Source organism: Octodon degus, unplaced genomic scaffold, assembly GCF_000260255.1.
Source record: "Octodon degus isolate 3935 unplaced genomic scaffold, OctDeg1.0 scaffold00018, whole genome shotgun sequence".
Classification (NCBI taxonomy): Eukaryota; Metazoa; Chordata; class Mammalia; order Rodentia; family Octodontidae; genus Octodon; species Octodon degus.
This window is the reverse complement of record NW_004524594.1, coordinates 4,682,592-4,701,263: the sequence shown is the minus strand read 5'-3', so window position 1 is coordinate 4,701,263 and position 18,672 is coordinate 4,682,592.

Sequence of the window (18,672 nt, the reverse complement as noted above, 5' to 3'; positions counted from 1 at the left end):
CATTTTTATATTCTCCTCTATTTTTTTGTCAGTGTATTCTTTAGAAGCACTTAGTACTTCTTTGATTATAGTTACCACTACATTTTTTAGTTTTGAAATTATTTCTTGTATACCTTTCTGCAGTTGATTCTTTACTGTCAACGCTATTATTTCAGAGATACCTGGTGAGTGATTTCCAGTTTCCTCAGTGCTAGTGTCTTCTGCATTTGTACTGGGTGGACTCAGGGCCTGAGATTGCATTTTGTTCCTTCTCTTTGTAATTTTGTATACCTGTCTTCTGACCTTTGGTGTAGAGCTTAGATAGAGTTATTACCTTAGAACCAGGTCTGGATCTATGAAGTTCGGATTCCTCCAGGTGGGTGCTCTTTGGATCTGGCTGCTGTGCTCCACTTCTTTCTGCTGCAGGTGTTAGACTTGAACCTTTTGTGTCTCTCTGGCAAGATGTTCTGCTCCTGAATCAGCTGGATGGGTCTTGCTTCTAGCCTCTTTGCAGGGAGTTCTGCTGAAGGGTTCTGTGCTGGGCCTGCATTCAGCCTGGGTCAAATGAGGATCCCCGGGCCCAGGTCGTCTCTCACTCCCCAGGCCTGCGCTCTGGGTCTGTGCAGGATCCCGCGGCCTGGGTCATCTCACTCACTTGCCGGGCCTGCGCTCTGCATCTATTCAGGATCCTGCAGGCCCCCGGGTCGTCTCACTCACTCGCAGGGCCTGCGCTCTGGGTGTGTTCAGAATCCCGCGGCCCCGGGTCATCTCACCCATTGGCCGGGCCTGCGCTCTGGGTCTGTGCAGGATCCCGCGGCCTGGGTCGTCTCACTCCTCCCTTGTTTTTAATTGTATGGATTTAAGGGATGCAATGTAATTCAGTGCTTATACACGATATGTAATGGTCAAATTGGGGTACCTGGCAGCAGTGCCTTAAACATCTTTTTAATTTCTTTAGCTAGCCTGTAGTAATTGTACATAGTTTGAGGGTAAATCATGATATTTCCATACATGTATCTAATGTGTACTGATCAAGACAGGATAAATAATTTTTCATCTCCTTATCATGTTGGGAATCTGCGCATTCATAAATATTGTGAACTGTAGCCACCACCCCCCACCATGCTGTAGAATACTAATACTTATTCCTTCTAACTTTATTTCCATGTTTGTTATCTAATTGCTTTCTATACCCTGGCACCCCTATCCTTCCCAGCCTCTAATAGTCTCTGTTTTATATTCAGATCAATGTTGGGAAGCATTTGCACAGCAAAGGAAACAATCAACAGAGTAAAGAGACAACCAACAGAATGTTGACAAAATATTGTGAGTCATCGGACAAAAAACTATCCTGAATGTATATATGGAACTCAAAATCTCAGCAACAAGAAAGCATGAATTATCCTATTTAAAAGTCAGCATCTCCCATATGAACTGGCTATTCTCAAACAAAATTTGAATATCCATTAAATATGTGAAAATGTTCAACATCACTAATCATCAGGAAAAGACAAGTAAAAGCTACAGGGAGACATCCTCTCCCCCCAGTATGAAGAGCTACTAAGAAAAAGACTGAAGGTAACATGTAAGTGTTGGTGATGATGCAAAGCAGACTAAACTCTTGTGGTGAGAGAGTAAGTTTGGATAGTCACATGGAGGAGAGTGTAGAGGTTCCTAGAAAACTAAAACAAGGTCTTGGTACCTCACTTCTGGGTATATATCCAAAGAAAATGAAATCATCAACTCAAAGTGATATTTTTACACCTGTATTTACCAGGGGAAGTACTCACAATAACTAAAATAATAAAACAATCTAAGTGCCAATCAATGGACAAGTAGATAAAGAAAAGTGAGTTAGATGATATATGAGATAAATAGATAGATAGGTAGATAGATGTAATATATTTCAGCATAAAAATTTACATCCTATCATTTGTTGCAAAATGGATGGAATGAAAGGAGTTTAAGTGAAACCAGTTGGACACCTAAAGATAAATACTACATGTTCTCTCTCATTAGTAGAAGCTAAAAAAGGCTCCTGTCTGAGCAAGCCAAACAGCTTAGCAGATTAAAGTGCCTGCAAGCAGACACGGGGGCCAGGATTCATGCTAGCCATGATCCCTAGGGTGCACTGAGCTGGCAATTGAGACTGGGCCTGGTGGCACGCGCCTGTAATCCTAGCTCTTGGGAGGCTGTAAACAGGCAGATCACTACGAGTCTGATCTAGTAGTGTAACCCTGAACACCCTGTAGACCCTTCCCTAAAATACAAAAAAAAAAAAAAAAAAAGATTCCTGTCATTAATGATACTCCTTGGGAAGGAAAATACTGATTGCCAAATCTACTTGATCATACTCCTACATAGACAAAGGGGATAAATTTGGATGTAGGCAAGAATGGCCCTGGGATCAGACAGACTTGATTGAAGACCATTTTACATAAATTAGAGTTGTGTGATCTTGGATGAATGATTTCACCAATCTTAGCCTCTGATTCTTCATCTACAGTGTAGAAATCAAAGCACCATCCATCTGGACACTTGCTAGGAGAATTAAATGAGATAATGCCTATCAAGTGCTTGCTGCAGAAATAGCTCTCAACGTGGGCTGCCCTATTACTGTGATTATTACAGATATCCTAAATTTTGACACTCATGTTCCCATCTTCTAGACTTAATCAGTATCCTTCCATATTTCTATCCTATTTCATTAAGAAATACAACATTACCAATACAAGTGAAGATATCTTCAATCATGATCATCACATTCTTCTCCCTCTCCAAGTACCAACTTTCTGGGGCAGCTTGGAATTGGTCTAGGTTTCCAGGCTCTATGTTTCAGGCAGCTTACTTTCTAGTCTTGGGTGCCTACACCACATGGAATTACATCAAGCAGGAAGTCTTTTTTAGCTTGTCTCCGCTGTTAAATGTGGAATCCAACATCATTCAGTGCAAACCTACTCTAAAGTGGGCTGGCAGGCATTGAGATCAACATATGCCTTAGCTCCTCTTTGGAGAACTCCCAGCCACATGTTTTCAATTAGCATAACTCTGTCCTCTCTTTTCAGGGCCTGGCCAATGAGGCTATAGAATCCCTTTGAGTATCATCACTTCTCCTGTAACCCAAGTTGGACCAATTAAAACCAGAGTTGGACTTTCCCCTGAAACTACAGGAAAGAGTTTCACTCTGACCTGTGAGGTCACTAAGGGGAGGGCTATGAACCTAATGCTGGAGGAAGCATCACAGGGGAGGCTGAAACAGAGGAAATATGCAGCCAAGTGACACCACTGAGTCTCGGGATCTAACGATACTGATGTTAAGTCTATTCCTACAATCCATAATTCAAGGGGTGATTGATTTTCTTTGTTGCACTTACATTTGTTTGATGTAGATGTATGTCCTGAACAATACAAAATCAAACTAATGAAAATGACAAAACCCAAGTTGAGCACTAATGAGTCCTGCATCCTCCTAAGTACTTTAATGGGGGAAACCCATGGAATACTCACAAGAAGTTGCTAAAATGGTGGTTCATTATGACCCTGAGCTAACACTAGGCACAGAAGCAAACTGCTCCAGAACACTGAAACTTAAATAGTTGAGTTAGGATTCAATTTTAGTAAATGTAAGTTGGAGTCTAAATTGCCAACCATTACTTTGAAACTTGAAAAATAAATGGTTATAGGAATTCCTGATAAAAGGGAAAGTGTTGAGCCATAGCAATAAAAAGGAGCACATTTCAAAAAGGGCATCAACTTTAACTAAACTTTAAAGGATGAGATGCACAGTGGGTAGATTCTAAAAGAGAAGGAGAAATAGAAGAGAGCAGAAGCCCTGAACAAAGACAAGAGATGAACTGAATAGCACAGGACATGAGGAGCATGGGTAAAGAATTTATGCAGATTATTTTAATTCTAAGAACACAAAGAAACTATAAATAAGGTTTAACACACACTGTGATAGCCTAATTCTATAATTTCCATTTCAGGAACACTGGGAAAAGAATGAATTTCACTGCACCCCTGGATGTGTTTGATTTACACAAGGAAAACCCAGTTCCCTTCCCTCCCAGTCTAACAATTTCAGAGCTGCCAGGTCTGGCTTGCAGCTTGAGGTCTGGCTAATCATTAAAACTTTAGAACCAGATAAGTTGAATGAAGAAGCCAGATGTCCAATTTCCCAGTTGTGTGACCTTGGACAAGTGAATTAAGATAGGCAAAGCTATTTTTTCCATCTATAAAATAGCATTGCTTCAATCTACATGGGGCCAAATATATATATATATATATATATATATATATATATATATATATTAGCATAATTGACACAGAGCTAATTCTCAATATGGTCAGCACTGTCAATAATACCATTCAAGTCAAAATCAAGTGAGATTACAAGCCATTTGGCTGGATCATTTAAGTTCTCTGTCCTCCTGCACCCGGAAATGGGAAAAGGAGCCTTCAGACCAGTGGAAACCCTCTAGAGCTTTCCCTTTTCAAGCATCAAGGGTAATCGTTGGACCCCCAGAATCATAGAAGAGATGTTCAACCTGCTGATGACTTGATTCCAATTAGAACCTCCATCCCTTGCTGTAATTACAAGGGGGAAAAGTAAAGAAGTGAAACAGCAATTAAACTTTGGGGCTGAGATGATTTGCTCCTGCCTGACATCAGTCAGTTGCCACAGAGATTATGCTTACATGATCCACAGCTGTGACCAAAACTATCAGGCGCCTCAGAACTGGCTTCCTCCCAGTGTGGCTTTGGGGTAATTACAAATCTGCTAAAAGAGAAATGAAAGTTGATTGGATTTTAATCTGGTGTAGACTTCAATGGAAGTGGAAGGGAAGAGAACTAAGACAAGAATGTGAAGTTCAGAGGAAAAGCTTCAAGAGCATATGCTACTTTTGCTTGACTTTGAAAAAATATCCAATCTCTTTTATCTACAACTCTCAATGCCTTGGCAATATGTGACTTGGAAGACATTGACAGGATGAGAAGAAAATGAGGAATATGACAAGAATTTGTCACTTTTTTTAGGAGCTTTCTTAACATGGGCAGTGACTGAGCTTGGCTTCGCCATGGAGGCTCAGTGGAAGCAGAGGTGGGCACAGAGAGCATTCTATGTCACTCTGTAGAAAGATAGGCAGCATAAACACAGTCAGCACTGCCTTGCTATCATCTTGGGTTGGATGAAAACAGCAACAGCATCTGCCAGAGAAAGCTGCAGGCTATGAGTACAGCCATCTTTGGCTATGAGCTGCTTCCGGCACGGTTTCAGTCTTGCATTGATTCTATTCTTTTCTATGTCCCATTCCTCCATTTTGGAATGGGAATGTTTTCTCTGTGCCACTGTATATTATATATAGAAACTATATATTTTGCTGTTGATTTTCACAGAGATTCACAACTAAGAGTTTGCCTTGAGTCTCAGAAGACACTTGGACTTTAGTAAAATGCTGGAACTGTTGAGACTTTGGGAGAAAGGATTATTGTGTTCTTGGTTTACACAGGATAGATGTAACACATTAAGCAAAATTATCAACGTGCTGTGTTTAGAGACTAAGCATGGTTGAATGAGATATATTTGAGTGTCAATCTGACAAGATGTGAATTGTAACTACTAATTGCGATGTGTCCACTTGATTGGCACCCAGAAGATTCATAAAGCACCCTTTCAGGTATGTCTGGGTAGGCCATGGAGGGGTGGCCTTGGGTCGTATCTGTGGCTAGTGGCCCTTTTCCTCTCTGACACTGTACCTGTCCTCTGCTTCCCAGCCCCCATTAGCTAAACCTCACTGCTCTACCAGGCCCTCCTACCATGATGCTTCTGCATTGGAGCCAGCTGGCCATGAACTGAATTCCCTGAATCCATGGACCAAATTAAACTATTCTTCCTCTAAACTGTGAATATCAGATCTTCCGTCTCAGAGATGGCAAAGCTAATTCATCAGCCATGTTGGTGTCTTCTTCTAACATGATCATGAAATACCTGAAGCTGGAAACTTGTAAAGAAAAGAGTATTATTGTGCTCAAAGTTTTAGAAGTTCAAAATTCCAATCGGTAAGACAATGGCTCTGGAGAGAACTAGCCCCCGCATCCCACTATCTCACATCATGACCCAAAGCATCACAGTGGGGGTGGTGCAGGGGAAAGTTACCACACAGTGAGACAAAAAGCCAGAAAAGGGAAAGGGGACTGGCTTGCTCTTGTATGGCCACCCTTTTGTGAAATTTAACTATAGTCCCAAAAGAACTACACCAATGCCTTCTGAGAGCCATGCCCTTTATGACCTAATTACCTGGCCATAGCCCCACTTCTTAAGGGACTTACAATCTCCCAGCACCACCACATTGAGGACCAATATGTACTTGAATGAATTCCCTCAAATCATATTTAAACCGTAGAAGCATGGGAACAATTACCAGCACATCTGAAGTCAGGGGCCAGGGATTTGATCCCCTGGCCTGCAGTGTAGGCCCCACCCCTGTGGCACACTGAGACAGCAATTGAGACTGGGCATGGTGGTGCATGCCTGTAACCCCAGCTTTGGGAGGCTGTAAACAGGTGGATCACGGAGTCCGATCTCGTAGTGAGACCCTGAACACCCTCTAGAACCTTCCCTAAAATACAGAAATAAAAAAAAATGAAGTCAAAGAACTAGAGACCAATAAGCCTAGCTGTTAGAATCCCCCCTCCCTCTGGGAAATCCATTTTCCTCTTGCCCAGTGGATCCCTTCATAACAAGATCAAGTTTTATCTATACCTGTCCTCATTACCCGGCTAGATCTCAGCCCCTTTCCTTCCTTTTAACCCAACACTCAAGGTCAGACCTATATTTAAATTATTCTCTCTTCTAAATCAAAGAGCTGTTAATTATGTTAATTAGGCAAGACTGTACTAATCACTGTTAGGGAACAAAATAGAGTCTAATTTAAGAGACTTCTAATTACAATTGAATAGTATCTCTTGGAGCAGAAACTTTGAAAGTTTGTTCCACATATACAAGATTCTTATAGAGAGCACACTCCCTGGGGCTGTCATAAATGCCTCTTCCCCAAGAAGCCTTCCTCAACCCTCTACAGTGATGCCTATCATTGTTGACCACATCCTTCTGTTAGGAATAAGTCCTTCACACAATTTAACACTTGCTAGAATTATTTTCCTTGCTAATCATTTCTATAAGCTTCATAAAAATGAGGAATCTCATGCCCTGTATATATTTTCAGTGCCCAAAGCCAGGCTAGGATGGTGCAAATAATATGCAAAAATGCCTGCTTCCACAGACCTATCCAGTTCATGTGCAACCTACAGCAAGCTAGTTGTCATTCTACTGTTTTTCCCTCTCTAAAAGTATTTCACAATGTATGAGTAAGAGTGACAGAATTATCGAACTATTCATTCTTTCTTTCAACAAATATTTATTGGATGTTTGCTCCATGTCAGGTGTTGTGCTGGGTGCTGGCAGGAAAATAGTAAAGAAATCTGAAAAGGCTCATGTTGTATGGCAGCTCCATTACTGCAGTGAGAACAGCTTCTGTACGTTGATATGCAAATAAAAAGTAAGATTGGTCTTAAAGATGATGATCATTGCTATGGAGAAAGTCAACTAGATGATGCGATAGGAAGTGAATGGAGGGAGAGGCCTCTCCCATAAAGGGATATTTAAGTCTATCCTGTGAAGAGATGGCTAAAAGAAATCCAGGCAGAGCAAAAATAAGATCTCCCTGAGGGGAGAAGGAGCTCAGCACTTTCAAGAGCTCATATGCAGCAGCCTAGAGAGAGAGAAAGGCATATCAGTGGAGAGATGGTGTTCATTTTACACAGGGCCCTGAGGACAAGGGTAAGGGCTTCTACTTTATTTTGAGGACAGAGTCAAGGTTCCAGAAGAGTTGAACAGAAGAATGACACAATCTGTTTTTCATATTAAGAAAAGGACACTAGAGGCTGATAGAGAAAGGAGGGACTAGCATAGATGTGAAAGGCCTGTAAGGATCCCTTGCAGCTACCTGACCAAGAGATGATGGCTTAGGCCTTCTCCTCAGGTGACTGTATACACAAAGAAGAAAAATAGAGATAACTCATGTTATTTTAATAAAAGGGCAATCAACAGATGTAGTAAATGTTTAAATTTTTTAATTTACAGTAAATAACATGACACAGGATAGCTTGGCTAATTGTACTGCTGAGTTCTTCTCTTCTACTGAAAGGAATAAATGCTTAATTTTTCTCCTTTTTAAATTTTTAAAATTTTTGACCAATTCCTATCATTTTTGTTTAGTAAAATTCTATATTATTTCTATTATTTTACTATTTTTATCCTCTTACCAAAACTAAAAAAAAAAAAAAAGAACAATGAGAGGGAGTGTTTTGCATGGGATTAATAGCAATGTAACTTACACTGTATCAATTGTTTATTTTAAAGATTCACTGTATTTTATGGTCAGCACTTGTCGATGCACTATTTATGGCAATTTCTTTTTCTTTTTCTTTTTCTTTTTGTATTTAGGATAGAGCTTACAGGGTCTACAGGGTCTCACTACATAGGTCAAACTCATGATTCTCCTGTTTTCAGCCTCCCAAGTCCTGGAATTATAGGCAAATGCCACCACACTCAGTCTCAATCACTGTCTCAGCACACCCCAGGGATGGGGCCAGTATAGCAGGCTGGAGATTGAACCCTGGCCACTATGCACTGCCTAAGCAAGCACCTTAGTCCACTGAACTATCAAGCCGATTTATGGCAATTTCTGTCAAACAAAAACATTGTGGTGGGCCAGCCAGACACCTCAGTGGATTAAAGCAACTGCTTAGGCAGATTTAGGAACTGGGGTTTGATTCCCAGCATGCCATGCCAGCCCCACCCCTGGGGTGCACTGAGACAGAGATTGAGACTGGGCATGGTGGTATGCCCCTGCAATTCCAGTGTTTGGGAGGCTACAAACAGAAGGATCACTATGAGTCCAATCTGTGTAGTGAGACCCTGTAGACTCTACTAAATACATTTAAAAAAAAATTATGGCACATCTTCATCCACCTTACACCTGAATCTGACACTGTGTGACTTTTGGCTTCTTCCCCAAATTGAAAGGATCACAAACAGTAAATGTTTTAATCAGTTCAGGCATCAAGACAGCCAAGAAAAGACACTCAGGAAAGAGGACTTCCAGAACTGCTCCAGAGAGTGGCAAGAGCAATGGGATATGTGTGTTCAAAGTGAAGAGGAGTATTTTGCAGATGATTAATGGAAATGTGCCCCTTACTGTAAAATTAAAGCACTTGCTATATTTTAACACATGTATTTTTATTAACTTTTTAATAAACCATTTATAAATTTGTATTTTTGTTATGATAATAAAGCATGGATTACATTGATTGAGATATACAAGTCTGTTGGGATATAATGACTGACAGTTGCTGTTCTGGAGAAGCAATCTCTGGTTGGCTGTGTGAGAAGAGGTCAACGAAGCCCAGGATTTGTACACCTGCACTAGCAGTCCTACCAGTCTGACACTGAAAAATACAGATTGGAAGGACAACACCTCACAGTCAAATTCATCTGTCTCCTAAGACCACTCAGTCCAATGTTTCTCAACCTAGCTGGGTAATAAGAATCACTGGGAACTTTTTTAAAAGGTCACAAAGATAATTATCTCTAGGTATAGAGTTAAGAGGTCCTTTTAAATCTCACCCAAATGATGCTAGTGTGCTAGTGGGCAACCAGGTTTGAGAACCACCAGTCCTAACCCAACCGTCAGGTCTATCACTCAGGGCCCTCTGGGACCTTCTGCTTCCTGATTCTTACTCCTACATTGGGCTTTGACCAAAAAGCACACAGCAGGAGACACAGCTGGCTTTTAGTTGGTATTCACCAGATGCTAGAAAATGCAATCAAATCAACCACCCTCTAAAGTAGTAGCATCAAGACAGGCTAAGAAACCTTGGCTCAGAGGAGCTACAGTGGAACCGAGGTCATGCAGCTAATAAAATGCGTCACTTTCACACCCAGGTCTTAGGCTTCCAAAGCCCATGTTCTTTCCCACTAGGCGACTACCACATGACACCATCTCTTAGAGAAACCAAGTAACTCTAACTTTGCATGAGTTATCTGGCCTCTCTGAATCCCTAGTCCCTTTCTGTATATTTGCTTTCATTTCTAACTCTCCCCACCCCTTCTGAGTTCTTAAAAGCATTCTTTCCTCCCCGACCTGCTTTGGTCTTTGTCTGTCAGCCATGCCACCACTCATCCTTTCAGGTCTTGGCCAAAGATCCCAGCATCTAGCGAGAGTTTGGCTCAAACTAAGCAGTCAGCATCCACTGAACAGAGTGTGTGCCTCACCCAGGGTGTGACACCCACCTCGGGAGTCTGCATGGTACTCTGAAATCCAGCCCAACTCTGCACAAGCCCTGCTTCAGCCTCCACTGAACTCTCTTACCAGGTGAACTGGGGCACTCTGGGAAACTGCAAGTAGCAAATTGTGTGTGTGACCCCAGTGATTCATTTAGGAGAATGGACTGCACTTGTGTAGCTTGACATATGTTGTACATCTGTTCCTGATACATTTATTCAAGACAAAAATGCATATTAGAATATGAAAGATAGGAGGACTTTCTCAGCACATATTGCACCAGTGTTAGAGAACAATGGAGTTCTACAGCTCTCCAAATCATATAAAATTGGATCTTCCATATGAAAAGTATGAAGAGGTTCTATATTACAAAAAGATGACACTTGTCAACGTGAAAAGGAAGGTGAGCTTAGCTCAAAGCCGAAGATCAAAAATCAAAAGAACAGCCACACGTGACAGGGCACACCTGAAGTCACAGCACTCTGAGAGACTGAGGCAGGAGAATTGCAAATTCAAGCCCAGCCAGGAAAACAGTCATTTAGTGAGACCTGGCTACAAATAAAAATAAAAAGGGCTCAGGACACAGCTCAGTGTGAAGGCTACAGATTTAATCCTCACTAACACACACACACACACACACACACACACACACACCTCTCAAGAAACAATCACTGCAAACTGCAGAGATTACAGAAAATGAAAATACAGGGCTCCCTTAAGCACTGCAAACTAGGTGCTAAATCCCAAGAGAATGTGGACAGCTTTTGCAACTTTGCATTAGGAAAAAACCACTATCTCTTCAACCCCAGAAGAGTTTTTCACTTTAAAAAAATCATTGTGACATGGCAAGTATTTAATATATTAATAATAATAATAATAATAATAATAATAATAGTTTTGTGGCACTGATTCTTTTCTTCTTTCATTTATTCATTCAACAATAATTTGCAAAGCACCCACTAGATACCTGTATCCCTACTAAATACTTGTATGTCTGGGGCTAAATGGGAGCACATGATAAGACCACTAATGGTAAAGAATTCATAATCAAGGGCCAGCCAAATAGCTCTTTAAAGGCAGATTAAAGTACCTGCTTAGGCAAATGCAACAGCCCCATTCTATCCCTGGGGTGCTGTGCCGGCCCTGCCCCTGGGGTGCTCTGAGACGGCAATTGGATGCAACTAGAAACCATACTCATAAGTGAAATGCATCAGACCCGCATGTGTAAACATCATATTGTCTCCTAGTGTAAGAACCTGAGACTGGGCATGGTGGTACACCCTGGTAATCCCAGCTCCTATGAAGTTGATCACTATGAGTCCAATCTATGTAGTGAGACACTGTAGATCCTGTAGACCCTGTACTAAAATACAAAAAATAAAATAAAAAATAATTTCAAATAAAACAATTTGTAATCCAAAGAGACCAAAAAGAAAAATCCTTATAAGAGGTTGACTGGCTTCATTCTTTGAATCTATTTCTTTATCTGAAAAGTGGAGAGTACACTCCACATCATTAATCACTTTCCTCTGTGGCCCCATAATCTCCTCCGAAAATTTGGGACACAATTGAGTTACATGATGTTACAGTACAGGTTCTCCTATGTCCTGAGTCCTCACTGACCTTGAAAGGCTAAGGCCAAAGTGTCAGCTGTCCTTGCAGCCCTTCTTTTTCTCTAATTTTTGGTCTTCAAACTTAAATTGTTAGCCCTCCAGAAGTGAAGCGTATTATTATTATTGCCTTACAATGTAGGCAGTTGAGCTTCACCTCACTGTTTGTCTGAATATCAGACATCTTCATGGAGAGAAAATATTCTCTCAGGCTTTCACAGAGAGCAAATTGGTCAAGCAATGGCTGTGACACATCCACATGATTGACACTGACAAAGGATCTACAAACTGCAGTACAGGGTTTCAGGATAAGTCCTGAGGGGATTTGACTGACCTTGTCAGATACAAAAATTACATTTGTTGTTATATAGGTCTGGCTTTATCTTGGTCTTAACCATCCAGCAGAAAAATATAAAAGCAAAGTATAAAAAGTAAAGTCATATTAATATACTGAGCTGTAAAAGGCTCAAGTCAACAACTTCTGACATTGCCAGTCTTACAGATAACCCACTACTATTATGGACTGTCTTCAAATATTTTGCTGAATTCACACACCTACAATATTTAAGTGACAATGGAATACCCTTTTCTGACAAAACTAAACCAAAAAAGGGGGATACAAATGAATCACCATTTTGTATCTGTATATACAAAATAGTTAGGATAGATGTACAGCTACTTTCTCTTAATTCAATGAATAGAAAGATTTGTTCTAATAATGTTTGTGGACAGGATATCATGTCTACATCTTGTACTATGAACAACCACTAAGAAGACAACAATATGGAATGAATTAATTATTAAAACTGTCCTACTAATCAGGTTTTTTTTGAAACTGCCTCATTGCTTTTTGTTTCTCAATATAATTATTAAAAAATAAAATAAAATGAAAAGTAGAGGGTGAAGCAGCATTTTTCCACATGTAAGGTAATGGACAGTAATGCTTGCGGTGTGACACTGGGGGCATAAGAGGCACGCAGTAAGTGACAGTTATTTTCACAATCATAATTGCTGTTAAAGAATGCAATGAAGGTGTCCTGGAATTGAACAAGGGAAAACACCTAACTGTGGAAGTATTGAGTGAGGTGATGAAGGAACCGTGTCTCCTGGTCAATTACGTACCTTAGAGACTGAGAACACTGTGCCTATGGACTGCTTGGCAACCCCTGGATGCCTATTACCTTGGCACTTGGAGAACTCCACACAGGACTCTGTCTTTTCCTGTCTACAGTGACATTTGATGACCAGCTCTTCACATTCCTTCAGGACACCAGCATCTTCTAAGGGGAAGAAAATAGAGAGAAATCAAGAGTACATAACCATTAAAATTAATTGCTCACAAACATTACAGATCAGACACTCGTTGCAGTCATGAAATATGAATAAGGATTTGCTGAAAGCCATTTCTATTAAATTACTTTTATAATAATATTTAACTTTTGAGCATTAAATATTTAGTGCTCCTTTTCTTGCCATTTGCAAAGAAGCTTCCAGCTGTGTCACAGCCGGAGGAATGTGAGCCACCCAGCTTATCTCAAGGGCCTGCAGCGCTGAGCACCAGCCCTGCAGCTCTGAGAGCTGAGATCATCAGAGGCTCCAGTGACAGCACTGGCCAGCTCTCCTTCATTCAGCAGAAACTGTGATCAAGGAAGGTGGGGCCGCACAAAGCACATCTCAGAACTTGAGGTTTTTATAGGCAAATGGATACAGCTAGAGCCCATACTCATAAGTGCAATGCATCAGACCTGCACGTGGAAACGTCATACTGTCTCCTAGTGTAAGAACCTGAAAGAGTAAATAAGATCTGAAAAGTACAATAAATGCTGTGAAAAGGAAAGAAACTGTTCAAAGGGAAGGAACAAGGGCCGGCCAAATAGCTCAGTGGATTAAAGCACCTGAAAGCAAGTGCAGGGGCCGGGGTTCAATCCCCCAGCCTGCCATGCTGGCCTTGCCCCAGGTTAAGCTGAGACAGCAATCCCAGCACTTGGGAGGCTGTAAATAGGAGAGTCACTATGAGTTGGATCTAGTAATGAGACCCTAAACACCCTGTAGACCCTTCCTTAAGATACAGAAAAAAAAAAAAGGGGGGGGCAGGGAGGAACAACTGGATGAGGGACAGGAGAAAAGAAAGAAGGAAGGGAAAAGAAATATATATGTATATACATAGGATAGCTTGGATAATTACACTGCTGATTTCTCCTGGTCTATTGGAAAGAACAGTTGTTGGGCCGAGGAGATGGCTCAGTAGAATATGTGCTTGCCTGGCAAGCTCAAGGGCCTGAGTTCAATCCCCCGTTACACACACACACACACACACACACACACACACACACAAAGAAAAAAGAAATAAGAAAAGTGCAGTTGATGCTTAAACTTTTTTCTTCCTTTCTTATTTTTTGACCAATTTTGTATGCTTATATCTGGTAATCTGAAAAACTAATTTGAACACAACTATATGTAATATAATAACCATTGTTAGATTCCTATGATTTTGTTTTGGTGAAAATCTGCAGCATTTATGTTTTTTACTATTTTTCATTCTCTTTCAAAAATTTTAAAAATTTAGAAACTAACCAGTATGGTGGCACATGCCTGTATTCTCGGCACTTGGGAGCCTAAGGCAAGAGGATTGTTGCAAGCTTGAGGCCAGCCTGGGCTACAAAGTGAGCCAAAGGCCAGTCTGAACTGCATAGAAAGACCCTGTGTCAAAAAGAAAAAAAGAAGGAAAGAAAGCAAACTAACCAAAAAAACACATAAAATAAAAATCCACTAATCTTTTTCTGTAGCCTACCTTTCCCCCACCTCCATATACCACAGAATTATCTAATAATTTTTGTAAATTTATCTTGTATTTTCCTTCCTCTACTCCTTGTGCCTTAAACAGCCCCCTCTTCCCAACCATCTCCAAGTCCTTTTATGAGTTTATGTTCTATGAGACCATGAGAGGGGTTCCTTCCAGGAGGATTTTCCAGGCATCACCCACAGCATCACATACACGTGTCTCCTGTGAACCCCAATCCACTCTCTGCAAGCACGCTTCAGTCCGACACCTAGTATACTTCTCTCAGATTATTGATTCATTTGTCTCCCCATCAGCCCATGAGCTGTTCGCATCTAATTCATTTCTGCATTCCTGATCTCTCCCACAGGGCTGCACACAGAGTAAGTATTCAATAAACCTTTGGCAAGTCAATCAATTAATTGAGCCATTAATTTGCTATGTGTTATAATAAATGTGCTTGCTTAGTGTAAGGCAGGCCGTATAGGAAGACATGACAAATTGCCTGTGAACAATGGAGAACAACAAGGCTATCAGTAAATTCCTAGAAGATACAATAACACTTGAGCAAAGGTGTATGGGAAGAATTCCAGCCAGGAACCTGGCTGAGAGCTAAATGGCCTCGTAAGTCCCCACCAAAGCCCAGCCTTTTGGCTGCAAGCCATAAGCTCATTAATGCCTTCCCCTCCTGAGTGTACCTCTTAACCCACCAGATACCACAGCAAAACCAAATTCTCATGAACACCAAATTCTATCCCAAATTTACCTGAATCCTCAAGTGTTTCAAGATGCACAGAGTGAGGCCAAGTCTTTCAGCCCTTCACCCCCAAATTACATAGAATCCTGCAGTTATCGTGTGTATTAGTTACTCTTCTCTCATTGCTGGGACAAACACCCAACACTCAAAATGAGGGAAGGAAAGGTTTATTTAACTCATGGTTACTGGAGGTTTCAAGACACTGGGGGAGAGACTGGGGCACTGCCATATCCAGGATGACCTTCTCCACACCTCTCAGAAAGCACAGACTAGCCAGTTCCCACCTCTCTGGCCCTGCCCCTCAGGCCCCGCCCTGGTCCTCTGGCCCAGCCCCTCAAACCACTCGCCCCTAGTGGATCCTGCAGGCATGGCACAGTGACCTCTCAATGGCAGTGATGTGCCACTGAATTTGTGCCTGCTCCCTATAAATCCATCAGTGAGATCGCCCTGGCCTGGGAAACCTGATTATGTAATGGCTTAGACCCTAGTAAAGGATTAAGCTTGTAGACCCCTCACTCTCTTCTGATTCTCACCTCTGTGACCATGGCTGTCCCAGACAGCTCCTCCTTCCCACTGGCCTCTGGAAGAGTGCTATTATCAATACATAATACAGTGTTCTGATACTCCACATGTTTCAATGTGTTCCTTAGATGTGCAACCTCACCAATACACCTAACCCTAGCTAGAAAGTGGCTACCTTGATTTAAAACCCTGACCCGGTAAGATATGAAGTACAGGGACATCTGCCAGTATAAACATGTTTCCTGTGACAGGCAAACCTGGTTGTGGGCTACACAGAGGCAGCAGGCAGACTCTCAGGATAAAAGAAGTATTCTATGCAAGGCATTCACATGTATGAGCAACCACAACTACCTTCCCTTCAGGTCAGGGCTAGAGATTATAGCTGCTCTCTAGAGAGAAGCCTCAAGACCCAATGGAGGGCTGGCCAAATAGCTCAGCAGATTAAAGGACCTGCAAGTAGGCGCAGGAACAGGGATTCGATCCCTGGGCCTGCCATGCTGGCCCCACCCCCCGGGGCACACTGAGATGGCAATTGAGACTGGCCATGGTGGCACGTGCCTGTAATCCCAGTGCTTGGGAGGCTGTAAACAGGAGAATCAGTATGAGTACAATCTAGAGTGAGACCCTGAACACCCTGTAGACCCTTCCCTACAATACAGAAAGAAAAAAAAAAAAAGAAGACCCAATGGAGGAAAGAACTGACAGTGCTCCTGCTGAACATGGTACTGAAGGGTTGCTACTTCCAAAGTGGTGCCTCTTACCCCAGGGAACAACCATTATAAGCAGCCTCAAACAAGAAGAACACTTGGAAGTGGTGTGCACCTCTTCTGCCCATAAGCCCACATCAAACTTCACAGTAGGCTGGGAAATGTAGTCTAGCAGTGTGTTCAAAGAGGAGTGAGAAATATAAACCCGGCTCAGTGGCACACATTTGTAATCCCACCTATTCAGGAGGCTGAGGCCAGAGGATCATGAATTTGAGCCGAGCCAAAGTTAGTGAGGTTATTGAGATAGGTTAGGGAGAACCTATCTCAAAATTAGATAGGACTAAGGATGTAGCTCAGTGGTAGAACACTTGGCTATACTGCATGACACCCTGGGTTCCAACTTCAGTATTGTCCATAGAGGAAAAGAGAGAAAAACATGGATTTTGGTAGGCAACATTTGTTGATAGAAAAATAGCTTGGGTTTTTTTATATTTTATTTTAATTTTGTTTTCAGAGCATTCATGCAAAAATCAGCCCACCACAGCCAATGACAAATTTCAGACAGCAAGGACAGCCACATAAATGTATGTGGATTCATACCAGAGCCCTACCTAGCTATAATCTTCTCTGAGACTCTGTTGCTGAAACAGAGATGCTGCTATAAAATTAGATGTTAGTTATACAAAACACCCACCCCAGTGCCCAGCATACAGTAGGCGCTCCACAAATGTGGTCATGCCAAGGGCAAGTCGCAGTGCATCACTCTTTGTGGCTAAGAGATGCTTATCATTCTCAGCTTGAAAATGAGCTAAGTACCAGGTTACAACCCAGGCAAGGGGAGTTAACCACCAATTTGGTTCCAACTCTGCCTCCCCTGCCGCAGCATGTGTGCCCCCTATGGATTCTCTACTTGCATGGAAATGCTAGTCCTGAATAAGGGACTCAACAGTCAGTCCCTATGAACATTCAGTCCCTAGGTTAAAAGTGCTCCTGTCCAGCCTTTTGCTACAGCCCATACAAACCACTGAGTTCATTCTGCCTGTCACCACACAGAAAATGCCACCCGTCACGTCACATGCTGATGACAATGTAGCCACCAGTGAGTGCACAATTGCACGCTGGCGGGAAGGAGACCCGATTGCCCAGCAAGTCCATTTGTTCCTTGCTTTCAGGTGATCAATCATCTGCTCAGATTTCAGTGAAATGGCTGGAAACGGGAAAGAACAAAGAGCTCAGAGCGTGGGCACTATAGACGAGTAGCAGGTCTCAGTGGTGATAGGAAACAAGCAACTGTGTCAGGAACAGCAAAGCCCTGGGCATCCTCAGCTTCTCATCCAGGAATGGAGAGGCACCTCCCAAGGCTGAGTCCCAGCAGGGACCTCAGAAGCAGTCCCTTGTGGCAACTCCCAAGATCTTCTTGGAAGCCCACACTGCTTCCGAAGCAACTACTCTTCCGGTCCATTTCGGACAGCTCTTAACCTTTAGCACCTGCCAATAAACACAGGTATTGAGAGATTCTTTGCTCATTCAGATCTCTGACTAAGCAGCTACGCCTTGGTAAACTAAGCTCATAAAATAATCCTGAGTCTGGAAATAGCCTCTACACAAGGCAACAATGACACAACAAAGTGAAAATCGTGGATAGACTTGAAACATTCAACGATAAGGAAACTGTTTCTCCTTGAAGTATAAAACATGAAGATGTTGAAACACGTGTGCTATTAATTTGTTACAAACCAAAGCATGTGTGCTATTAATCTTAAGTGAGAAGAGTAAGTGTAAGTGTAGAAAGGAAGAGAATGAAGAAATGGACATATGTATACATAATATTATCACTGGGGTGAAAGTACACAGAAAGTTTCTATTTCTGCAACTGCTGTGAGCCTTTATTTCAAAACAAAAAGTTATTTTTTAAAGAAGTGAGAACAAATATGCACAGGGAGGCAGCACGGTATATGGCTAAGAGCATGTG